Source organism: Carcharodon carcharias, chromosome 20 (genome assembly GCF_017639515.1).
Source record: "Carcharodon carcharias isolate sCarCar2 chromosome 20, sCarCar2.pri, whole genome shotgun sequence".
NCBI classification, from domain to species: Eukaryota; Metazoa; Chordata; class Chondrichthyes; order Lamniformes; family Lamnidae; genus Carcharodon; species Carcharodon carcharias.
The window spans coordinates 74,828,309-74,855,348 of NC_054486.1; positions in this window are offsets into that span (position 1 = coordinate 74,828,309).

Consider the following 27,040-nt stretch of genomic DNA (forward strand, 5'->3'; position numbering starts at 1 on the left):
GTTAGACACAGTCATGTGCAGAAACAAGCATGGAGACAGCTCCTAGCCCGACCTTTACTGTACCTGTGCATATTGTTTCTAATAGTTAATAAATACTTACTGTTGAACTACCTGAGACTACAAATATCTTAATAAGACCTACTGAACTATGCCCAGCACCCTTCAACAGAAAGAAGGGGAATTAATGTCAAATCAGTTAGAGAAAGAGGAATAAACAGATGGAAAGCAAGATTGGATTAAAAGAGAGATAACAGAGATAGAAAGGAAAAGTAAGAAAAACATTAACATTGAAAATTTAACATTTTATAAATGTACTTTACTACCTGTAGGAATGAGACTCTATAGTTTATATTGTTCCCTTTCTAGGCTAGAGGTTGAGTACTATTGCAGGAACATAAATCTCCTCATTAAAAAAGTATTTGCTCTGTTAGGTTCCAACTCTAACCTTCTGTAGCGAGTTTAACTGGTAGTTAATATGCAAATGCAACAATTTCATGAAACTCATTGGGAGGTTGATGGCCAGCTGCCATTTTCACAAGGATAACTGTGGAGTGGCACAAATTGTCCAGCAATTTGTGGTGTTTTGTAATTCCTGGGCTAGCTCTCCCTTGCCACAAGTTGCTGAATGGTTTACATATTCTGTTTCTCCTTCTCACAATCTTTAAACACATTGCTTTCTTTGCAGCAAAATCCAGGCGCTTGTCTGTGCTTTTTTCACATAAGAAGCTACCTACGGGCCTACTAGAATTGAAGCACTGACATGGTTAACAGCTATTTAAATCTAAACACTTCCTACTGAACCATTCAGAAACATTTGGAGATAGATTTTCAGTGGTGTGAAGGGTGGGTGATTGGGCTGTTTGCCTGATGATATCAGCAAGACGCATGAACCATTTTGATGGCTGGACTTCATTTATATTTCATTGGCGAGCTGCCCATATACTTCCAGGGATGTTGGGCATCCTGCCCAATTAGAGAGTGGGATTTCTAGCAGATCCCATGCCTATTTGGGAAGTGAGTTTACCTCATATAACAAGATGCCATTCAACGTTCTGTAAATGTGTGCTGCTCCTGGTGTTTTTTTTGGAGAGCAGCACTTCCTTTATTCATTCATGGGATGTGTGCATTGCTGGCAAGGCCAGCATTTGTTGCCCATCCCTAATTGCGCTCGAGTACAGTTAAGAATCAACCTCATTGCTGTGTGTCTGGAATCACATGTAGGTCAGACTAAGTAAGGATGGCAAATTTCCTTCTCTAAAAGACATTAGTGAACCAGGTTGGTTTTTTTCATGACAATTAACGATAGTTTCATGATTGCAATTACTGAGACTAGCTTTCAATTTCAGAATCTTTAATTAATTGAACTTTAATTCTACCAGCTGCTATGGTGGGATTTGAACCCCTGTCCCCAAAACATTAACCTGGGTTTTTAGATTATTAATCTAGTGATATTCCTACTATGCCCACAGATAAAAGTATTTTGATTCTCTAGCACAGTGTTGGAAGGGCTTGCAAAGCAGTTGGGGATTTCAGACAGACGCTGTTCCCCTTGGATAGTAGGAGGAAGCCCAAGCAGATGCTATAGTAATCCTGCAGGGAGGTGGAAAATATTGGCTTAGAATTTGCTGCCAAAATAATGGCGAGTTTAATTTGCAAGATGTCATAAATGAACAAATCATTCAGCAATTTGTGGCAAGAGAGTGATATCCCCTCAAATGCAAATCACCACAAGCTGTTGGGTGAGTTGTACTGTTCCAACACAGCCTGGAGACAATAGTTCACCTTTAACTGCCCCATGGGTGTCAAGAAATTGTTGCATTTGTGCATTAATTGCCAGTTAAATTCAATATTGAAGATTAGGGTTGGAACTTAACAGTGCAAGTACCTATTTAACTAGGAGATTTATGATCCTGCAATATAACCCAGCCTCTCCAACCTAGAACTGTGGAGTCTCATTCCCACAGGTAGTAAATTGTTGTTAGAGATTTTACAAATATAAACATTTTGTATGTTTTTCTTAATTTTCCTTTCTGTTTTTCTTTCCCTCTTTAGTCCAATCATCCTTGCCCACCTTTTATTTCTCTTTCTATACCTGATTTGTCGCTATTCACTCCATATCTTTCTCTGTCAATCCTTGTTTCTTTCTTAATCCTTCAGTCACATTAGTTGAGAAGATACTCTTGGCCCTGTTGCCCACATTGCATTGTTATCAGCTCATGCTTCCAGCAAGTTACAAGGCAAAACATTTTTGAACTGAACAGTGAGGGAGAAAGTTTAATGAATTGGACATGCAGCAATGTAGCTCACTGGAGCAAAATACAGGGTATTGTCAATGGCTGAAATATAGCTTCAGTGCTAAAAGCACTTCAATTAACTGATGTGGACAGCAAAAGTGAGACTGATGTCTTTCTACCTCTATTTCTCTGCTTTAGGGTTTGCCACAGTACTCTCCCTCCCCACCCCCTGCTCCATCCAGCACACACTAAACACTTCCTCCTGGTTCCACATTCTCCTCCAATCACAAGCCCACACTTTACGAGCTCATTCTCACTTTGATCACATACTCACCTGTTGTTTGCTGCCCTCAGAACAAGCACAAACAGTGATAAAAGTAGAAATTGCTGGATATGCTTAGCAGATCTGGCAGCATCAGTGGAGAGTGAAGCAGAGTTAACAGTTCAGGTTAAGGGCCTTTCTTCAGAATGGGACTTTGAACTGAAAGATTACTTCTGTTTTTCTCTCCAGAGATGCTACCAGACCTGCTGAGTATTTCCAGCATTTTCTGTTTTCATTTCAGATTTCCAGCACCCAGTATTATGTTTTTGTAAGCACAAACAATATTCTGTTTATAGCAAAAAATGCTGGAAAAACTCAGCAGGTGTGACAGCATCTGTGGAGAGAAAGACAGAGTTAACATTTTGAGTCTGTATGACCCTTCTTCAGCTCTGAAGAAGAGTCATACGGGTTCGAAACGTTAACTCTGTCTTTCTCTCCACAGATGCTGTCAGACCTGCTGAGTTTTTCCAGCTGTTTTTGTTTTGGATTCCCAGCATCTGCAGTATTTTGCCTTTATTCTGCTTATACCACCTGCAAAGCATTTCACTCCCTGCTGACTCCTTTCTCAATTCACACTGGAGCCACTTTCTTGTACGTAACATTCTGCTCACAACATATTGCTTTTCTCTCTTGGCAGACATGCTTACATGAAAGGCCTCACATATCTGCACATCCTCTACACAAGTAACAGACTAATGTTATTAGGAGGAGATGGTGGTGTAGTGGTAATATCACTGGACTAGAAATTCAGAGGTTTGGACTAATGTTCCCTCGACATTCAATGGCATTACCATCGCTGAACCCCCCACCATCAACATTCTGAGAGTTACCATTGACCAGAAACTGAACTGGACTTGTCTTTTAAATACTATGGCTACAAGGTCAGAGGCTGAGAATTCTGCGGTGAGTAACTCACCTCCTGACTCCCCAAAGTCTGTCCACCATCAACAAGGCACAAGTCAAAAGTGTGATGGAATACTCTCCACTTGTCTGGATGAGTGCAGCTCCAAAAACATTCGAGGAGCTCAACACCATCCAGGACAATTGGCACTCCTTCTACCACCTTCAACATCCACTCCCTCCACCATCAACACACAGTGGCAGCAGTGTGTACAATGTACAAGGTAGACTGCAGCAAATCACCAAGGCTCCTTCAACAGCACCTTCCAAATCCACGAGCTGACCACTTAGAAGGACAAGGGCAGCAGATGTATGGGAACACCACCCTGCAAGATCCCCTCCAAATCACACACCATTCTGACTTGGAACTATGTCGCCACTCCTTCACTGTCGCTGGGTCAAAATCTTGGAACTAAAGGCACTGTGGATGTTCTTACGACACATGGACTACAGCAGTTCAAGAAGGTAGCTTGTTACCACCTTCTCAAGAGCAATTAGGGATGGGCAATAAAATTACTGTCCTAGTTAGTGAAGCCCATGTCCTGTGAAAGAATTTTAAAAAATGTTAAAAAGTGGGTTCAAATCCCATCGCAGCAGTGGGTGGAATTTAAATTCAATTAATTAAAAAAACTGGGATGTAGAGCTAGTGATAGTGACCAGGACAACTATTGTTGACTGCTTTAAAAACCTGGTTCACTGATGTCCATTAGGGAACAAATCTGGTTACCTGGTCTGGCTTACTTGTGACTCCAGACCCACAGCATGTGGTTGACTCATTCTCAAGCCACTCAGTTCAAGGGTAATTAGGCAACAAATGCCAAGGGCACCCACATCTCTTGTAAGAATAAAAAAACACCCTTCACTGTCATTCTGCAGGAGAACATGGCTCATTATGAATGGGAGAGGAATAGAATGGTGGAAATGTCACCTCAAATTGGGTCCTAGCTTGGATGAAGAAGGAAGCCATGGAACAGGCAGGTCAAGGAACATAAGCAGTGGCTAGAGGCCATGCTCAGCGAAGCCTCTATATTTTACTTATACACACTTTTTCTTTTCCTCAAACAATCACACCTCCAGGCCGCATAACATCAGTAACAGTGCTGCCAAACACTTCCATGCTGATTCTTGCCCATTCCCCTTTTTTTAAATGGACAATCCAATGATTTGGACCCAGCAGGACAAGATTTGGAGGTGGACAATCCTACTAAAGAATTACTGGCACTCATTCCAAAATCCCCAAGCATCAGCACAGAAATCAGCATGCTGGATGGGATAGACAATGAATTAGAAGGATCATGAAACACAGGTAAACAGGAGCAGGGGCTATTGAAGGGATGGCCCAGGAGACTGTTCGCCATGTGGGCATTTGGGCAAACTTCTCTCCTTGCTCTACTGAAGAGAACAGAGATGTGACCATTAAAAGCAAACTTCCCTCTTCCTGCCGGGAGCAGTGACTTAAAAGTGGATCCCATATTGTCAAAACAAAATCAAGTTTTTTTTAAAATCAGCTTTACCTCAGAATTGAATATTTAGCGCAGTTAACTTTGAATAAAATCTTTATAGCTAGAATCCATACCAATGCTTTGAGCTGCTTTTAACTTGCAAGAGAAATATACTAAAGTTTCCACCTCCCAATTCTTGGATCTAGTGCAGCTGACGATAACTCCAAAGTAAACTTGCCAGACTTTTCTAAAACTGCCTGCCAGGAACACCCAATAAACATGAATTTTCCCAACAAATGGCGTTAGCAAATCCTACAAGTTTCCAACGACTTGCTACCAGCTATTTGAGTCCCCAGTGGTGGAAACACAGCGGTTAATGCAATATAATAGCAGCTACAGTTAAAACCTAGACTAAAAATGTTGGTTGGAAAGCCAGAATACCCCTAGACTTACTCGTCTGTAAAGTCTAAGGGATAAACTGAAGTGAACAAATAAAGCTCAATTGTCTTACAAGTCTGCACAATAACGTGGACATCAGTAGTTGGAATCAGACACTAAGATAACATCACAGATAGTGCACTTGTTTTATACATTCATTTAACTGCACTGCAGTCTGCTTTGCCTTTTAGTTCAGACATTCTAATTTTGGGTAATGAATGGCTCAGAATACATCTTGAGGCCATTACTGACCCAACCCTGCCCACTTCAGCCACCACTCCCACCAACACCCCCCCCACCCCTCCCCCTCCAACCACAACCACACCAAGGTTACAGTCATTCATTCCTCATGAGGAATTATATTGATCTACTCTCTCAGGCACAGTGACAATACTTAACTAAACCCTTTCCTTATGAAGTGAAGATTATTACACAATGGATGCTGGGTATTCCATATCCAAATCTTGTATAACATTCCTAAAATTTGATGTTTTCTTTTTAAGATGTGGTGTTATTTATTGAATATTTATTGAAGCAATGAGCTGGATTTTAAGTTGCTGATGTGGTGAGGTGGGGTTGGAGGCAGTGGTCCAGTTGCCTGCAGGAAACCTGGAAATAAGTGCAGCATGTCTGTTGGTGGCTTAAAACCAGCCATTACATTACCATAATATTTCCTGGTTGCCCAGCCAGTTACATTGAGTGGGTGTGATGATGTTCTGCATGAGTCAATGTGAGTCCCAATATTTAAAGCGACAATCCAAACATGAAATTTGATGGGTTCTGAGGTTGGGAGCAGATTGCAAGCGAGTGACTGAATGGAGTACAGACTCACAGCAAGAAGAAGAAGCCTGCAAGTGAAACCAGGAAGGCATAGATGGAGGTGATGGAGGAGGTAGGTAGCAAGTGGAGGTCAGCAGCAGGAGTTCTGTGTCACTCTCTTGGATTCAACGCTGAAAATGGTTAAATGACCTGTGCAGGGCAGGAAGGGTAAGTACAATGGCACATTCAAATATATCCTGATGTGTGTATGACCCCACTCCCCCTCACTCTGCTTTCTCAAGCCTAACAGATCGCTCCTCATACCAACTTACCTTGCTGGCCTCATGGCCTCCAAAACTCAAAGGATTTCAAACCAGAACACCCCATCAGCCAGAAATCTGAACAGCTAGCCTCTAACTCTACTGAAACCATGGGTTGCACCATGTAGAAGTGCTAGGAGGAAGAAGACTAAATATTTGTATTTACAGAAGAGTTTGCACATGGCACATTGCAAAATGCTAGAAATATTATTTGTTTCCACCATGTGGGAATTGTCTTGCCTATTCTTGGTTGCTGCCCATTAAGTGGCCATTTTACTTGGGATAAATGGTAAAACAAGGATTGACGCTGAGCAGTGGGGAAGGTTCTGAATGAGTTAACAGGACTACTTTGTGTTGGGGGCGATGGGGAAAGTGGGTTTTGCATGTGGCTGTCACATGGGTGGACTGATGGAACCTAAGTGAACCTCACAATAATGAGAGAATCCCAGCCAGTGATGTGTGCCATTGTTGGTGCCTTGGTTGCATCACACTCCACTTCCTCATCTTTGTCCTGGGAATTGTCTGAAGAGGCTCTGTGCTCTGTGTCTTGTTCTTCCTGAAGGTCTGAAACTTGCTGAGGTGCAATTATTTGCAGAGCGCAGCATACCTCAACCTTTCTAGGGACCTTGACATATTGAAGGATGCCTCAGAACTGTCCATGCGCCAGAAGTACATTTTCAGCTTACTCATTGACATAACTGCTTGTCATATGACTTCACTCCTGGGTCTCAATATATGGGCTATTCACGAGTGTCAATAGTAATATCTTAAATGGGTATCCTTGGTCTCCAAGCAGTCAGCCAGTAAGTCAGCTTTCAGATGTGAAGACATTATGCAAGATAGATGCCGCAGGATGAAAGCATCATGGCAGCTGCCTGGGAAGCTCCTGCACATCTTGATAAAGATTTTTTTGGGGTTGCACACCAGCTGTGCAACACTGTAATGCTATTTTATAATCTCATTTTACTAGTTTCTGCCTCAGCTTTATCCTGATATTCACTTACTGTGAGAAAATAGTCAGATCTATTTTACTCTTTGCTATCAAGCCTATTATTTAAATATCTGAACTTGCCTGAAATACTAAATATTTATTGGCATAACACTGGTGGAACCATCTGAAGTTTGTGGTTTAAAATGCGTTTTCTGATGGTTCCCAGCGCAGCGCAGTTATCCAGAGGAAGTGTACACTTCTGGGCAATTGCCATACAAGCCTGACCTGGGAACTTGCCAGAGGGATTCCCCAGCACATCTTTGGGGTACCCCCCAAACCTGACGCTGGGGAGCGTGTACGTTACAGGCAACTGCATGGTGATGCATATAGTATATGAAGGTCTTAGTTTCTATGCCTGGTCTTGAGCTGTTAACTAACCTCAGAGGCAATACGGGGTATAAAACCCAAGACATTTCTACCTCTCTACAGCTCTGAAGAAGAGTCATATGGACTCGAAACGTTAACCCTGTTTCTCTCTCCACAGATGCTGCCAGACCTGCTGAACTTTTCCAGCATTTTCTGTTTTTATTCCGAATTTCCACTACCCTTTAGAGAAAATATGCTTCCTGATTTCATCTGTGAATGGCCCAGCCCTAATTTTAAAATTATGACCCCTTGTTCTGAATTACCCCATCAGCGGAAATAGTTTCTTTGTCTCTACTCTTTTGAATCACTTCATCATCTTAAGTACCTCAATTAGATCACCCACCTTCTAAATTCAAGAGAATAAAGCCAAATTTATGTTCCACATAATATAAACCTTTAAGCCCTGGTGTAATTTTCAACCCCTTTGTCACCCATAACAAGGTGTTTATTAGCACTACAGGCACCAGTGGTTTTTGAGAAAGAAAGATCTTGCATTTATATAGCACCTTTCACATCTTTAGGACATCTCAAAGCACTTCACAGCCAAAGAATTGCTTTTGGAATGTAGTCACTATTTTCATGTAGGCAAACACAGAGGCCATTTTTCACATAGCAAGTCCCACAAACAACAATATGGAGATCTACATAATCTATTTTAGTGGTGTTGGTTGTGTGATACATGGAAGGGCAACTTCCCTGCTCTTTTAAAGTTCGTGCCAGAGCATTCTTTATAGCTACCTGAACAGTAAAATGGTGCCTTGTCTCAATGTCTCATTTAAAAGACTGGCACAGAGATAACTGCATTGCCACTGGGCTAAAGCTATCCATTTTCAACACTCTATGGAGCACGGTAGTACAATTTTATAATTTCACTTTAGCAATATCAGCTACAACTTTATCACATTTGTTTATTGTCAGCAGGAAACAGCCACATCTGATTCTCAAACTGCCATGGCAAGATTACTCAAATTTAGTGCAGGCCTCTGGATTACTAGTGTGGCAACATAACCACTATTCTATGATACCAAAATATTGAAATACCAGGAGATACAGAGATATAGAGAACCAGATGAAGCTGTTAGTGTTAGTGTACCTCTCTTATGCAGTGATTTCTCTGGGCTGGATTTTTGGGTTGTCGGGCAGGCGTGGCAGGCTAGCCCAGGAGCGGCTGGGAAATGGGCTGCCGTGATCGGCCCCCGACCACGATTTCATGCTGGCTGGCCAACTAACGGCCACCCAGCGTGAAATGCACGCTGAAAGGCTCAGTGCTGCCGGGGTGGTGGCAGGAGGAGGGTGAGCGCTGAAGTCAGCGCAGGCGAGCGCTGAATGACAGCTCCCTGAAGGCAGAGAGTTGCCTCAGGGAGGTGAAGAATTTTAAAGCCAAAAATAGATTTTATGAAATTCTGAAAAAAATTTCCACCTATAAGAATCACTCACCTAAACATATTGATGATAAAAATTCTGCTCAAATATTTTTATTTTTTAAAAAATTAATGTCGGAAACCTCATCCCGCCCTTGGATAAGGTTTTCTCAAAAATGCAAAGGCTGCCTGGCCGATTTGCCTGCCCGTTGGACAGGCAGCGAAAAGTCCAGGTCAATTGCTACATTAATGGCCTTAATAGGCCTCTTAATTGTCAGTGGGCTTGCTGCTGACTCTCCCGCGTGCCCACCAAGTGGAATATCATGCAAGTACGCGATGATGTCGGGATGCTCACCCAACGTCATCGCGCGCTATTTTACGGCTGATTGTGTCGGGCGCACACCCGCCCGCGGGATGTAAATTTCCGCCCTCTTTCTTATTGGCAGTTCCCTCAGTTAGTGTAGAAACTCTGACATTCTCTGCTGAAGCCCCTTTGACTCTTTCACCTCCTTTAAGACTTTCCATAAAACCTCTCTTTGACCAACCTATAGGTGTCCTTTTTAATATCTCTGATGGCTTGGTGCCCACATTTTCCTTTACGCCTCTGTGAAGCAACTTGAGTTATTTTTCTAAGCTAAATGCATTCTAGAAATGCAAGTCTGGATAAAATATTGTCATATTTCAGCCTGGTTGAAAGCTGAATCTCACACTTGTCTGAAGTATACCAGACCAGCAACATGATGTTGGGTTGGGGAGGCTGCTGAGTCTGGGAGACATGTAACTCTGACTTTTATAACATTCCTAGGTGAGTTGTTCTGTTGGAGTGAGAAATGACACCTATGGTTGTAGATTGACATCTCTCAGCTTGTAAACAAAGGACTCTTGGAGCAAGTGTGAGAACTTGAAAATACAGAACTTAATCAGGGAAAAAAACCTCAGAAAGTGGTGAATCAAAATTCCTCACTAAATGATGGAGGAGTCTCTTCTTGTGTAAGGAAATTATAAAAACAAGAATGACAGATCCAAAATTATAGAAATAAAGGGTTCAAGTGCATTGGGTGAGAAGTCTGATCTAGAAAAGCTGTTGAGGACTGTGTGAAAGTCCAAGAAAGGCAAAAGCCAAAATGAAAAATTAATTAATTTACTGATTTTAAGGAAGCTGTGGCTACATTGAAAGTAGGTTTTGCAAAACCGATTGCAAGTGCACAAGCATTAAACTTCAGGAGGATAATTTAGTTTCCAGTGAAAACAACCTACACAAAGTGTATGAATAACTAGCAGTCAAAAAAACTTGCATTGATATAGAACATTTCATGATCACACAATGTCCCAAAATACTTTACAGATGTGTTTATTGAAGTGTAGTGACTGTTGTAATGTAGGAAATGCAAACAGCAATGTAATAATGGTCAATAATCTGTTTTTTTCAGTTATGTTGATGGAGGGATAAATTTTGGCTAGAATGCTGGGAATATCTCAACTGCTGATCTTTGAAATAGTCCCATGTGATTTTTTACATGCACCTGAGAGGGCAGACATTGGTTTAACGTTTCATTCAAAAGATGACATATTTTACAGTGCAGCACTGCCTCAGCACTGCACTGGAGTGTTAGCTTAGATGTCGTGCTTAAAGGATTTGGCACAAAACCACCATTTACTGAAACACAAAAGAATTATTGACAAAATAGAATGACAAATAATGCAACCTCAAAATGGACCAAACGAAAATATCATTAATCGCCAAAATACTGTCATTCCCTTCAAAAATACCTTAAATGTGTGACTGCCAGGATTTAACTTTGGTCCCATCTCATCTTCTTGTTGTGTTGGCAGTTTTCTATAACAAGTTTAGTGGTTGCTTCACTCTTGAAGATGCTGATGCTTGGTTGGTGACAATCTCAATGGTATAAGCAGGCATCCAGTACTTTCCTCAAGTTGGCACTCTTCAACTTGAACCTAGACATTAGAGGCAAAGCATTGGCTCTGACTCTTTGGAATTGCCTGCGTAAACCTCCCCATTTATCCAATTCTTTTTTGCCTCTCCTTTAAAAAGCTCCTCAAGACCCATTTCTTTGATTAAATATTTGATTATTCCTCCTAACTTGTCCTTTCCTGGCTGAGTCTTAATTTTCCTCACCTACCTCTGATGGTCTTGGAGTTCTGTTACTTTGAAGGTATGAGAAATAGAAACCTCTGTTGCATGCAGTGAATGTTAGTGGGCTATTTTTCTCTTGAAGACATCACAACAAACCTTGATGTTGTTCTCACTTGGATATCCATACAGGTTTTCCAGCAGGGAAGTCTTGGATAATGATCAGGAGTGGGAATCCTAGGTGATCTCTCTCCCCTCCATGAACAGAGCAGTGCTTATATTGTCCTTTTAATATCTGGATGTGAAATTAAATACATTCCTACTTAATGTATTGAATATACTGATCAATAGCTAAGCCATAAAATTTGAAGCGCTAGGGATTTCACCAGCAACCTTTAGTCATTCACAGAGATATCTGATGACTTCATATTATATGCACAGTAGGTTAGTGAACAAAAATACAGGGATTCCATGGGGAAAAGAAATAGCTGTAGCGTTAAAATGTATTTGCAGAAAGGTTTCAAACATGCAGATTATTCTTGATGAGTTGCACCTGGGTCCACAAGGTTTTTCGGTCCCAGCAAATTAACCCAAGAAAATAAAAAAGCTCTCCTCTTCTGCCGTGAATTAGTATCTGCATCTGAAAGGTAAGAGTAAACCTTAACAGAACCATTAATATTATCTAGCAGTTTATTCATCTGTTGTTTGTGGAAAATGTTAAATTAACTTGGCTGCTCTGCTTGTTAACACAATAACATTCACTTCATTTCAAAACAGGTTATTTGACTGTAAAATGCTTTGAAGCATCCTAAGAATTTGTAAGGCCCTCAATAAATTACAAGTTTTAAAAAATTCTTTCTTATTTAAAAAAACATGGATAGTAAATTAATTTGCTTTGGTTAAAAACATTCTTAAAGGGATCTTCAAATTTTGGTAAAAAGATGTTTTGGACAAATTAATTGGGTGGTCTAATAAATGGTTACATCTGAAACACTAACCTATCTTTCTTTAGATATGCTGATTGAGCTACAGTGCCTTTCAAGTTATTTATGAAAATACAGCATTTACAGTTTGCCTTTTTGTCTACAATTTGATGAGTTGGGGACCTTTCTTCTCATTGGGAGCATAGTTTAAAAATGATGCAGCATACAACCACTATCTTTTTTTATTACTTCATGGGATGTGGGTGTCACTGGCTAGGCCAACATTTATTGCCAATCCCTAATTGCCCTTGAGAAGGTTGTGATGAGTAGCCTTTTTGAACCGCTGCATTACATATGGTGTAGGCACACCCACAGTGCAGTGAGGGAGGGAGTTCCAGGATCTTGTCCCAGTGACAGCGAAGGAACAGTGATATATTTCCAAGTCAGGATGGTGAGTGGCTTGGAGGGGAACTTCAAGGTGATGGTGTTCCCGTGCATCTGCTGCCCTATTTCTTCTAGATGGTAGTGGTCATGGGTTTGGTAGATGCTGTCTAAGGAGGCTTGGTGAGTTCCTGCAGCGCATCTTATAGGTGGTACACACTGCTGCTACTGTGGTGAGGTGAGTGAATGTTTGTAGATGGGGTGCCAGTCAAGTGGGCTGCTTTGTCCTGGATGGTGCCCAGCTTCTTGAGTGTTGTTGGAGCTGCACTCATCCAGGCAAGTGGGGAGTATTCCATTATGCTCTTGACTTGTACCTTGTAGATGATTTACAGGCTTTGGGGGGTCAGAAGGTGAGTTACTCACAGCAGGATTCCTAGCCTCTGGCCTGTTCTTGTAGCCACAGTATTTTATGGCTGGTCCAGTTCAGTTTCTGGTCGATGGTAATTCCCAGGATGCTGATTCATTCAACAATGGTAATGCCATTGAATGTCAAGGGACGATGGTTAGATTCTCTCTTCTTGGGATGGCCATTACCTGACACTTGTGTGGCGCAAATGTTACTTGCCATTTGTCAGCCCAAGCCTGGATATTGTCCAGGTCTTGCTGCATTTGGGCATGGACTGCTTCAGTACCTAAGGAGTCACGAATGGTGCTGAACATTGTACAATCATCAGTGAAACATCTCCACTTCTGACCTTATGATGGGTGGAAGGTCATTGATGAGGCAGCTGAAGATGGGTGGGCCGAGGACACTACCCTGAGGAACTCCTGCAGTGATGTCCTGGGACTGAGATGATTGACCTCCAACAACCACAACCATCTTGCTTTGTGCTAGGTATGATTCCAACCAGTGGAGAGTTTTCCCCCTGATTCCCATTGACTCCAGTTTTACTAAGGCTCCCTGATGCCACACTCGGTCAAATGCTGCCTTGATGTCAAGGGCAGTCACTCTCACCTCACCTCAGAAGTTCAGCTCTTTTGTCCATGTTTGAACCAAGGCTGTAATGAGGTCAGGAGCTGAGTGGCCATGGCAGAACCCAAACTGGGTGTCAGTGAGCAGGTTGTTGCTAAGCAAGTGCTGCTTGATAGCACTGTTGATGATTTCCATCACTTTACTGATGATTGAGAGTAGACTGATTGGGAGGTAATTGGTTTGGTTGGATTTGTCCTGCTTTTTATGCACAGGCCGTACCTGAGCAATTTTCCACATTGCCGGGTAGATGCCAGTGTTGTAGCTGTACTGGGACAGGTTGGCTAGGATCGTGGCAAGTTCTGGAGCACAAATCTTCAGTACTATTGCTGGAACATTGTCAGGACCCAAAGTCTTTGCAGTATCCAGTGCCTTCAGCCGATCTTGTTATCACATGGAATGAATCGAATTGGCTGAGATCTGGCCTTTGTGCTGCTGGTGACCACCGGAGGAGACTGATATGCGTCATCCACTCAGCACTTCTGGCTGACGACTCTTGCAAATGCTTCAGCCTTATCTTTTGCACTGATGTGCTTGGCTCCCCCATCATTGTGGAGAGGGACATTTGTGTAGCCTCCTCCTCCAGTGAGTTGTTTAATTGTCCATCACCATTCACGACTGGACGTGGCAGGACTGCAGAGCTTAGATCAGATCCGTTGGTTCTGGAATCGCTTAGCTCTGTCTATTAATTGCTGCTTGTGCTGTCTAGCGCACAAGTAGTTTGATGTTGTAGCTTCACCAGGTTGATTTTTAGGTATGCCTGGTGCTGCTCCTGGTATGCCCTCTTGCACACTTCATTGAACCAATGTTGATCCCCTGGCTTGTTGGTAATGGTAGAATGGGTGATACACTGGGCCATGAGGTTACAGATTGTGGTTGAGTACAATTCTGTTACTGCTGATGGCCCACAGTACCTCATGGTTGCCCAGTGTTGAGTTGCTAAGTCTGTTCAAAATCTATCCCATTTGGCATGGTGGTAGTGCCAAACAACATGATGGAGGGTATCCTCAATGTGAAGACAGGACTTCATTGCCATAAGGACTGTGTGGTGGTCACTCCTACCAATTCTGTCATGGACAGATGCATCTGGGTTAGGCACATTGGTGAGGATGAGATCAAGTATGTTTTTCCCTCTTGTTGGTTCCCTCACCACCTTCCACAGAACCAGTCTAGCCATTATGTCCTTTAGGACTTGGCCAGCTTGGTCAGTAGTGGTGCTGCCGAGCTACTCTTGGTGATGGATATTGAAGTCCCCCACCCAGAGTCCATTCTGTGCCCTTGCCACCCTCGGTGCCTCCTCCAAGTGGTGTTCAACATGGAGGAGCACTGATTCCTCTGCTGAGGGGAGCACTAAGTGGTAATCTGGAGGTTTCATTGCCCATGTTTGACCTGATACCATGAGACCTCATGGGGTCCAGAGATGATGTTGAGGATCCTAGGGCAACTCCCTCCTGACTGTATATCACCGTGCTGCCACCTCTGGTGAGTCTGTTCTGCTGGTGGAACAGTACATACCCAGGGATGTTGATAGTGGTGTCTGGGACATTGTCTGTCAGATATTCCATGAGGATGATTTTGTTGCTTGTCTAGTCCATGAGACAGCTCTCTAAATTTTGGCACTAGTCCCCAGTGGAGGACTTTGCAGGGTCAACAGGGCTGTGTTTTCTGGGTGGTCTGTCCGGTTCCATCCCTTTTAGGCTTTCTCACGGTTTGATACAACTGAGTGGCTTGCTAGGCCATTTCAGAGGGCAGTTAAGTGTGGGCCTGGAGTCACATGTAGGCTAGACCAAGTAAGGACAGCATATTTCCTTCCCTAAAGGACAGTAGTGAATCAAATGGGTTTTTACGACAATCGACAATAGTTTCATGGCCATGATCAACTCTTAATTCCAAATTTTTTATTGAATTCAAAATTTAAATTCAAACCCTGGTCCCCAGAGCATTACCCTGGGTCTCTGGATTACTAGTCCAGTGACAATACCATTAGGCCGCTGCCTCCTCTTGGAGACCCTGGCTGGTGAATATTGCAGGGGCACACTGGAGAGGTCAAAGCACCAAAAGTGCATCTACAACAGTTTGATTGCCTGCTCAATGATGGTCTGTGTCTGACTACAGCTCAAATTATAATGCTGTTGGGCCTTAATCTGTGGGGTTTTCAGTGGAGTGAGGAGCTGCCTTCTTAAAGTTTAGCCCTTGTCACTGAGTAGCCAGCCACACACCTGGGGAATGGTGTGGAATAATTGAGACAGACATGACTCGCGCAGGATGAAGGCGTCGTGACAACTGCCTGGGAATTGAGTGCATGTGCAGGAATATCTTCCTGTGGTCACACACCACCTGTACATTGATAGAATAGAACACCTCACGATTTATGAATCTCTCAGGCCTGTCAGTGGGTGCCCTGATGGCCACATATGTGCAATCGATTATCCCTCGCATCTGGGGGAATTGACTATCGTTGGCAAAGCCCTTTGGCCCTTCGAGCCTGGGAATCCACCTGTAGGAAAGCTGATGAAGTCTGCCACCCATGCAAACAGGGCATTCACAACTGTGGTTACGCAGCAGTGGGCTGCTGCTTGTAAAATGCCGCACAAGTCTGCAGCAGAACCCTGAAATGAGCAGTACACTAAAAAATCTAGGGCTTATGTAACCTTGACTGCTATGAGCTGCATCTGTTGGCTGTTGGTTTGAGACACCAGTTCATCCTGCACATTGGCGCAGATATCTGTGACCATCTCTCTGGGCGTTCTCACCTTTCTCCTACACTGACACTCTGACATGTCCAGACAACTGCACCTAACATGACAAATGTCATGCTCAGGGTAATGGCATACCCTTCTTCTTAGTTGTGTCTCTTGAAGCTCTGTCTTATGACCCTTGCTCTTCTGGCACACATCTGCTACTGTCCTGGTTCGATGGGCTGGATGCCTGAGAGACCTGCACCTATTTTATAATTGGAAGTACTATTCCCTCCCTCTTCCCCCTTCCCAGATTCAAGACAAGGTCTTTGATATGTGATGTCCAGATAACGTTAACAAGCTAATAACAGTTTGGGATAATGTTGAATAAAGTTTCCCCACCGTCAGTCAGTCCTCCAACAGTGTTTACAGCTCCTTGCTAGTGATGTGCTTCCAACTTCATTCACTGCAGCATTGGGAACAATGAAAATTGGGTCTGTAAACCTTTTCCACCACAGGTACTGGCTCCGCTGACTTCTCGCTGAACTCGAATGTGAAGCACCTTCCACCTACTTTCCCATGTAGATGAAAATATTCAGAGCAAGAAATGGGAACAGGACTTCTGGATTCAGGTCCCATCCACCATTTGTTCTGACTCACCCCCATTCTGACACAGACTGGGGCATGAAAATCTGGTCCCCTGAATCCTAACTAGAAAAGACTTTCACTATCTGAAAATTCTTCTCATGGGAAAGAAATTTGAGACATAACAAATGAAAACAGAAAGAAAAAGAACAGAGGTCAGTGCATCAAAAGGTGAAGGAGATTCAAGAAGAAATCTGGATCAAGTTTAGAAGTAAGGACATTCTATCTAGATCAAACAGGTGTATTTCCGTAATGCTAACTTTTCAGATCTGAAAACTGCCAACATGAGGACAGACAGAAAAGATGTCTACAAGAGATAAAAATAAACAGCAAAGTCTCGTGATTTTATGCCAAAACAGAAAGCAAGAAGGCAGGTTAGAAGAAATCATGGTCAGAAGTCAGAATGCAAACAAGTGAGAATAATACAATAAAATAGAAAGGACAGGAATTCTTTGTTTACATTTGGCTGGCTTCACTTTGAGCACTCCTTAGAAATGTATGTAAAATTTTCTAGATTCACATCCTACTTTGTGAGCTGGTAAGACAATTGCAATTTATTTGTGTCACTCAGAACTCAAAAGACACACAGAGGAAGACAAGCAGAGAGAAAAGAAAATTGAAATTAAAGATCCTGAGCGTTGTTTTAATTTAATTTAATTTCCTCAATCTGTGAAACATCTTGTGAGAATCTATTTGTGGAACTGGCAAAGATGGTGCAGGTGCCAAATGCATACTATCTGCGCAGCATGGGATACCAGCTGTATATTTCCTCTTGAATTTCTGTTAATCAAATGCAAGAAATATTGGTTTGTGCTTTTCAGAACATTTGTGGGTTGTGTACAAAAGGCGTCTCCCAAAAGGTTAGATATAAGGAAGGTTAGTAGGAAAAGGAAGGAAAGGCGAAAGAGCTAATTCTGAGCAGAGTACCCAACTTAAGACAGTTATCTTTGTTTTCAAACTCTCTTTGCAAAATTCATTATGAATGAGACCAAAAGGAAGTCACAGACAGAAAGTCTGTAAAATGTAACCATCTTAAAGTGAAAACAATTTTAAATGAATGCAGTATACAATTGATTAAATACAAAAAGGTGTTCCACTTTAATATTGAGATACTCACTGTAAGTGACTGACAAGACACTGAGGTGGGCATGGTAAAAGATGAATTAATATGCACTGGCTTCATAGAACAACTAGCAGCTTGACCAGATTTGGGTGCTATTGGCAGAAGTGAGGAGATAACTAATCAGCATTGGTGTCTGTTTAATAAAAACATACGTACATAAAAAATAGGAACCGGAGATAGACCATTCAGTCCTTCAAGCCTGCTCCACCATTCCATGCGATTGTAGCTGATCTTTTACCTCAACTCTAAAATCTTGCAACATCTCCATATTCCTTAAGTTCCTTAGTACCCAAAAATCCATCAATCTCTCCCTTCCATATACTCAACGATGGAGTATCCACAACCCCCAGGGGTAGGAAGTTCCAGAAATCCCAATCCCTTGCGTGAAGAATTTTCTCTTCATCTCAGTCCAAGTAATTGACCCTTTATCCTGAGCCTGTGTTCTATACTCCCTATTCAGGGAAACATCCACTCCAAATGAGTGCCATAATAAAAAGGACTATGGGCAGAATTTTTAGGTTGGCATGCGGGTGAGCGCCTGACCCAATCAGATGTGAAATCGCGCGAGATGACATCGGGCAAGTGTCCCGACTTCATTCCTCACTCGTGCAATATCTTGGTCGGGGGGTACACGCCAGTGTCGGAAACGAGCCTGCTGACAATTAAGAAGACAATTAAAGTTGTTAAAGTTCCAATTGTCCCTGATTTTTCATGGTCCGTCTAACTTTATGGCTGGCGGATGGGTGAATCTGCCAGGCAGACTTTGCATTTTTGATGAAACCTCAACCAAAGGTGGGAAGAGGTTTCTGTTATTAAATTCAAAAAATGTATGGACAGAATTTTCAATATATATGCGTTCAAGAGACTGATTGTGAAGTGTGGACATTTTTGTTCCGGATTTTAAAACTTTATTTATTGGTTTAAATTCTTCAGCTTCCTGAGGCAGCTCTCTGCCTTCAGGCAGTTTTCATTCAGCGCTCACCCACGCTTATGTCAGTGCCCGCCCTCCTCCCGCCCCCCCACCCTGGCAGCGCGGGGCATTTCAGTGCCTGCTTCACGCTAGCTGACCGTTAGTTGGCCCTGCAGCATGAAATCATGGTCAGGAGCCGATTGCGGGCAGTGGGTCTGTTCCCCGGCTGCTCCTGGGCCCGCCAATTGCGCCTGTACTCCAACCTAAAAATCCTGCCCCATGGATAGTTCCACCAGTTCAAACAATTGTTGGTAAACCTGGAAGAAGTTTGTAATAAACTTGTTGTTCTGGCCAGGTTTCTTGTTAGAAGCAGTAGCTACCTGCTTGTATCAAGGCCAAGGTTAGAAAGCTCCTTTCGCGCTTAGGGCTGATTCGTCTGTACAGTCACATGATCCCTAAAACAGTATGAAAGGTTTTGCTTACAATCACTACAAAGTTCAACCACTGACTTTGTATAAATGATGTAGGAAATGGCAGAAAAAAGATGGACAGTTAACAATTTCCAGTTACATAGTGATAAAGGTCTAACAATTCACGAACGACAAAGTTACAGGTGGATTCAACTGACTATTACATCAGTCCTCATTGTGATTTGTGCTTTTATATTTAATAAATGTGGGAATGACTTGTTTCCATATAAATTAATTATGGCCTGGATTTTCTGGCCCTGTGGTGGCAGGACTCGTGGCAGATTCGGCAGCCCAGCCGAAAGCTGATTGACTTTTGGTGGGACTGGACAAGCCCAGTGACAGGCGGGGCTGCCCTATGAGTGGAACTTTCCCTGCCCGCTGGTGTCGGGAGTGTTTAGCAGCATGAGCGGACAATATGACAAGAAGGCCAAAAATCAGGTTCACAACATCGTGAAACTAATTTGCAAATGTCCTCTCTGACTGTCAATGATGGACCGTGTTTCCCACCGTCAGATATTGGGAACCTCATTGTAATACATCTGCATATCATTTTAAGCCCAACTCAGTGGAATCATTCCCCCCTACACTGAATCACCCGAGCACTTTGGCACCAGACCAGCCGTAAAGCGGGGATGCTTTTTCAATGGCTGCAGGGCTAGGGCTTGCTTGTGGAATGGGGAGAAGTGGCCTCAGGCAAAGGAAAGGGCTGCAGGGCGAGGGCATTGCTAGGGAAGGGGGTTATCCCAGGGTGTGTGTAAGGATATGTTGATCTGTGCAAATGGACTTAAGATGGTGAGGGCTGAGGAGGCAGTCTCTAGAGGAGATGAGGCCAGATGGAGAAGTGAGGGTGTGTGAGAGAGAGTGAGTGGTGACTTCCTTGAGCTGGCAGTGAGTGAGATGCCAGTGAATGTGTGAGGTGCTTGTGAGTATGTGAGTTTAGAGTGATGAGATTGTTGCCTGACCCTGGCGGTACTGATGAGATCATTCATCCTCTTTCTGCACTGGATGGCAAACCTCTTCTGTGCAGCGTTGGCACTGACCACCTCTGCCACCGCCTCCCAAGCCAGAGTGGTGACATTGATGGGCATCCTGTGATCAGAGCTGGGGTAGAGGACATCACGGCGGACACCTGCTAGGTTGCAACTGGCCCAGGTAATATTATTGTCTGTGAGGCATGGAGCCAGTATGAATGTTTACTTTCATCAATATATACAAAGACAGAATAGTTACGTTTCTTCCAAATTTGACATCAGTCACTGCATGGGATAAAGTTGTTTGTCTACCCTTTTATCCTAGCTGTTTTCTGGCTGTAAGATGTAAGTTTACTGGCAGGCTTGGCGACATTTATTAAATTGATGCTAACATGGCAACATCCACTGAGCTGGCTCTTTTTATGCAAACACCAATTGTGAATGTATTAATCAACCTGATTAGGCTGTGATTCAGAGACTTGATTTTGGCTTATTACAGGTCTGAAATGCAATTTGACTGGCATATAAGAGGCATTTTGGATAAATTAATGGCTTCTCATAGCAGTTCCTACAAAAGATGCAAAATAATCATTTGTAACTGCCTAACATTTTCAATGATTTTTCTCCCTTTCTTTCATTTCACACAGTGTCCGAGTGCCTTGGAATATCCCTGGCGTGAGGAGGGTGGGGGAATGGGGAAAGACTGTAGAAACTCAAAAGCTCTGATTTTAGCGTGATACTGCTCTCATCCGTGTTGATTTTAGAGGGAGAATTTTGAGCAGTATGTCAGGCCCTCACCCCAGACAGGAAAAAAAATCAGGCTCTGCTGATGTCATTCAGGCATCACCGCCATTTTAACTGCTTTTCAGCAAGATCGGTACCTGGTGCCAGATTCTCCAGCGTCAACAGACAACAGGGAGCCCAGGAGAGGGTCAGTTTCCATGGGACCCCCACAGCATTCAGGTTATTAATAATCGTAAAGCCAATCATAGACCAAGATAAGGTTTGAATAACTGAGTTTACTATATTGTTACAAAAACAGAAAATGCTGGAAAACCTCAGAAGGTCCGGCAGCATCTGTGGAGAGAGAAACAGAGTTAATGTTTCGAGCCTGTATGACTCTTCTTCAGAGCTAGTATTTTGTTAGTTCAGTTTTAAATACTTTTAATCTTCCCTAGTTGAATAACAAAACATGAGAAATCTCCATCTCATCCATCCATTTGAGAAAGACAATTAAAATAAAGTTAATGAGTAATACTGGTATAATATTACTACTTGAGTTTATAGTGCCTTATCACCTCAAACCACTTCACCTAATAAATTACCTTTGAAGTGTAGATAGTATTATATAGACATAAGGAGCAGCCAATCTACACCAGCAGTGTTTCACAAACAGCAATGAAATAAATTAATCTGTTCTTTAAACGAAATTGGTTGTTGGGACAATGCCCCACTTTTCTTTGAATAGTGCCATGGAATCTTTCTGCACAGGTATACGCATCAGCATAATGTCCCTTGTGAAATACATCACCTTCAAACAAAGAGCACTAAATTGTGAGAGCTAACAGGTGAGGTAAACTGGCGCACGATGGACTGGGAACACATCTTCCCTCAGATGTGTTGATGACTTACAATCTTTTATAAATCAGTAGCAATACACATTACTAAGACTCCCAGGAGATTGAACACACAGCCACTAGCTTATCAGAAGGTTTATAATTCCAGCCCAGAGTTATGCCTATTGCTTTCCAAAGACTGTATTGTATCTTAATTTTATTGTATCTTAATTTGGAGTTTGGTCTTTACAGGTCAGCACCACACTGGACAGATTCTTTTATTCTCGGCTATTTATCGGGGCAAAGACAGCTGAGGACTAATATTTAAATGGAAACATTAGTTTCCTGTATCTAGCTCATGATAAATGTACTGGAACTGGGTATTCAGGCACAAATCTACATTTATTGTGCAGTATATCACCTTGTTGCTTTTAGTTAGCTAGCACCTATATCAGTCTGTTAGTCCCCTTGCATCAGCAATGTTACATAGGTATTTGTGTTTCTTCCTTTTTATACGGCTCCAGTGCTCATCCCCAATATCTCAGCAACATATCCAACAACATATTCCTTTCTAACCTTTGGTCAGCTGCCCTAGAATGTTCCTTCTAAATGCCATAGTTTTTCCACACAGCAGTACAAATGGTACCAAAAAGATCATGCTGAGATAAATGAGAAAGATAATAAGAAAAGAGGACAAAAGAGGAAGAGAAATGGGGAAAGTAAGATAAGGAAGGGCAGTAAAAGAGAATTAAAGAAATTATGAACAGGTTCTTTTTGAATGCACTTGCAATATGACTAAGCATAGTGACTAGAGCAAATCCTTCTCCAATATTATTTAATCACCGATTCCCACTTTGAAAACAAAATAGACACTACTCTTAGCAACATCTATGCTTTAGACCAATTTTGGTCCTACAAGAGTTTGACAATGGCAGCTCACTATTTAGATGAAGCAAGTCTCCTTGTATTTTGTATAAGAGTTTAATTCACAGTCACTTCTCTTCCAGGAATGCCCACTTTAAAGCAGTTCTGCTCTTCACTCTAATGGGATTTCTGATTGTCTCTTTTATCTTGTTTATCTTCATTGCTTTCTGTTTCCCCTCTCATATTGAATTGATTATCTTGTCTGGTCGCCTGTCATTTTAATTGTATACCTTGATCTCATGCTGACCTCTCTGTCCTCAGCCTCCTGCAGTGTTCCAATGAATTTCGATGCAAGCTCGAGGAACAGCACCTCATCTTTCAATTAGGCACTTTACAACCTTCTGTGGTATATTTAGATTTTGAGAAAGTTTTTGATAAGGTCCCGTAGAAGAGGTTAGTAAACAAAATTAGAGCACATGGGGTTGGGGGTAATAGCTGCCATGGATTCAGAAATGGTTGATGGACAGAAAACAGACAATAAGAATAAATTAAAAATTTTCAGGTTGGCAGGCTGTGACTAGTGGGGTATCACAAGCATCAGTGCTTGTGCCCCAGCTATTCATAATCTTTAAAAAAGATTTGGATGTGGGTATTAAATGTAATATTTCCAAATTTGCAGATGTTACAAAACTAGGTGGAAGTGTGATATGTGAAGAGGATGCAAAGAGGCTTCAAGGGAATTTGGAGAGGCTAAGTGAGTGGGCAAAAACTTGGCAGATGGAATATAATGTGGGGAAATATGAGGTTATCCATTCTGGTAAGAAAACAGAAATAGAGAATATTTCTTAAATAGTGAGAGGCTGGGAAGTGTTGAACTTCAAAGGGACTTGGGTGTCCTTGTTCATGGGTCCCCGAAAGCTAACATGCAGGTACAGCAAACAATTAAGAAGGCAAATTGTATGTTGGCCTTTATTACAAGAGGATTTGAGAATAGGAGTAAATATGCCTTACTGCAATTATATAGAGCCTTGGTGAGAGCACACCTGTGCAGTTTTGGTCTCCTTAACTAAGGGAAAGATATTCTTGCCATTGAGGGTGTGCAATGGAGGTTCATTACATTAATCCCTGGGATAGAAGGATTGCCCTAAGAGGAAAGATTGAATAGACTGGGCCATTATCCTCTGGAGCTTAGAAGAATGAGAGATGATCTCCTTCAAACATAGAAAATTCTCACAGGGCTTGATAGGGTAGGTGCAGGAAGGATGTTTCCCCTGGCTTAGGTGTCCAGAACATAGAGATACAGTCTCAGAATAAGGGGCAGACCATTTAGGGCTGAAATGAGGAGGTATTTCTTTGCTCAGAGGGGTGGTGAATCTTTGGAATTCTCTGCCTCTGAGGGCTGTGGAGGCTCAATCTTGAGTATGTTCAAAACTGAGATCGATAGCTTTCTACATATTAAAAACATCAAGGAGCACAGGGATAGTTCAGGAAAATGAAGTTGAAATAGAAGATCAGCCATGGCCTCATTGAATGGCAGAGCAGGCTTGGAGGGCTGAATGGACTATTCCTGCCCCTATTCTTTATGTTCTTATGCTCTGGACTCAACACTGAGTTCAGCAATTTCAGACCTTGACTTCTCCCATTTTGTTTCTCTTTGCTTTGCAGGTTTTGGCTTTACTCTTGTTTTTCTCTCTCTTTTGCTTTCGGATGGCAGTTGTTCATCATTCTACCATTCACACCTCCTCTGGGTACAACTTCTCTTTCTTTATTTGTCCCATTATCACTCCCTTTAGCTTTGCACCTCCAGCCCTTTTTGTCATTTAATATCTCCTGTCTCATCACTGACCTTCCCCTTTGTTCCTTTCCCACCTTCTCCATTTCACTTGCCTGAAACCCATCACATTTCTAACATTTCCCAGTTCTGATGAAAGGTCATTGACCTGAAAAATTAACTCTGTTCCTCTCTCCACAAATGCCGCCTGTTCTGATGAGTATTTCCAGCATTTTTTGTTTTTCTCCCTCACATTTTGGTTTGTTTCATTCAAACTTCCCCTGATATGAAATGGGGAAAAAAAGCAAAAAATAGAGAGTGAACATAGAAAACTTTCCCTAAATTCATTTTGGTCATAAGTTGAAACAGACCATCCAACGCCACCATTCCCCTCAAGAATATATATTGCAATTTTTTTTTGGCTTACAAACAATTCATGCACAAAACTGATATCATTGGATCCTCTTCCTATGTGACTGATAAATGAAAATATGTACATTTTTAAAGCAGAAAACATAGTGCACTAATATCTTACAAAAACCTGTATTGTCCTATTTCATGAGTCTGTACTTTTTAAATTGTTTCAGCTGTCTTTGTAACAACTGGACTACACTTAAGAATTTATTGGTTGAGAATCAATCTGTGTGTCTGTGTCTCCCTCTTGTGACTATCCTTGTCGGTCTTTTCCAAACCAGCAACCAATAGAATAGCTTGGCTGCACTGAATTATTCCATCCCATGGATAGAAACGATCCCATTGGGCTTATGTTCAGAAAGAATAGTGGACATAGCTACATCATTGAGTAAATTTTAAAAATACTGTTGTCAGGAATGAGTGCTTCTCAGTTACTATAGTCATATACTCCACTCAGACACTGGCTGTGAAGCAAGTGGGTGGTGGGTGAATGAGGGAAAGGCAGGTATGTTTGTCAGGAGTTTTAACAGCATACTTTCCTTGTAGACCCTAAGGTAGACAAAGAATTGTTCTGAAGATTGTGTTGGAATGGACCTCCTATTCATGCTTGGGCAGGTGAGAAGTTACAGGCCACATGTTTGAGCCAATCTGTTCAATGCTTTTCTTTTAATCTTTACGATTGGTTGCTGTCTGGGGGTTTCTGCAAACTCTGTGGGCCAGTTAGTCCAGATCTTGAAGCCACTGCACATTATTGGAAAATCAAAACTGAGCCAAAAATGTACTAGGATGTTGTGTTGCATTTACAATGAGATATACAGCAGGAGAAAAATTGCTGACTGCCACCAGGGGATATTGTTATATACACAGCAAGTTTGAGTCAATGGGCAGAATTTTGCTGTCGGTGTGCGGGGGTGGGACTGACATGCCGACGTGTGTCAGGGCCTGCGTCCCGTTGTCACGGCGCACCATTGCGATATTTTGGAGGGCAGGCGCGTTATGAGTTCCGAGGCTTGCCCGCCATTAATTAACGGGCCAGTTAAGGCCCTTGAGACTGTAATTGACAGTGATTTTTCGCAGCCTGTGCAATTTTCAGTGTGTCACATGGGCGCAACGGGCAGGTGGGTTGGCCACATTTTTAAAAGCCTCATCCAAGGGCAGGATAAGAGGGATGAGTGGGCTCACTAATGTGAGTTGTTGGTACTTTAGTTTTTAAACTTACTGCTACATGCTTGTATGAACAGGACAACTTCAATTCTCTTCACAGGTGCTTTGACAGAAAGTACAGGCTTCAATTGAGGACTTTGGAGGAATCATAACACTTGGGGCCTTCCAGGTATCAGAAAGCCTTCCCTTACCCTGGGAATGGGGATTGTGTTCTCCACTGGAGGCACCTCCTCCTCTGAGGAAGAGAGGGCCAGAAGGGGGAAGAGGCCAGGAGTCCATATTCAGCCTCCAGGGGAGCCACCTTTGGGAGGACAGGTGCAGGCACAAGAGGTGCAGGGCCAACAGGAAGTGCGAGGCCAAAGGGGCCGCAGAAGACGCCACTATGCTGCTGCCAGGGTATACAGGCGGCGATGCAGCTACCTCATTATGTCTGAGGTGCAGTGCCGAAGGAGGCTCCATCTCTCAAGGGAGACAATGGACTTCATCTGTCAGATGATCGGCCCTGAGATCAGCTCCAACTGGGTCAGCCGGGTGCCTTTGTCAACAGGGATTCCAGTCCATGAACGTGCAGATAATGTGTGACCACAGGATGCAGATTCTGTAAGTCCGTGCAAGGTACCCTCGCAGCTCCCATGAAGCCTACATCCTCAGACACTCCCAGGTACCGAGGCTCTTCAGTGCTCCAGCTTGGCTGGATGGAAGGCTGCTGGGTAACAAGGGTTATCCCCTCAGAAGGTGGCTCAAGACACCTCTCCACCATCCAAGAACAGATGCTGAGCAGCGGTACAATAGGAGCCATGGCACCACAAGGGCTGTGGTGGAGAGAACCACTGGTCTTCTCAAGATGTACTTCCAATGCTTGGACCGTTCATGGGGCGCACTCCAATACCCCGTGTGTCACTGATGGTGGTTGCT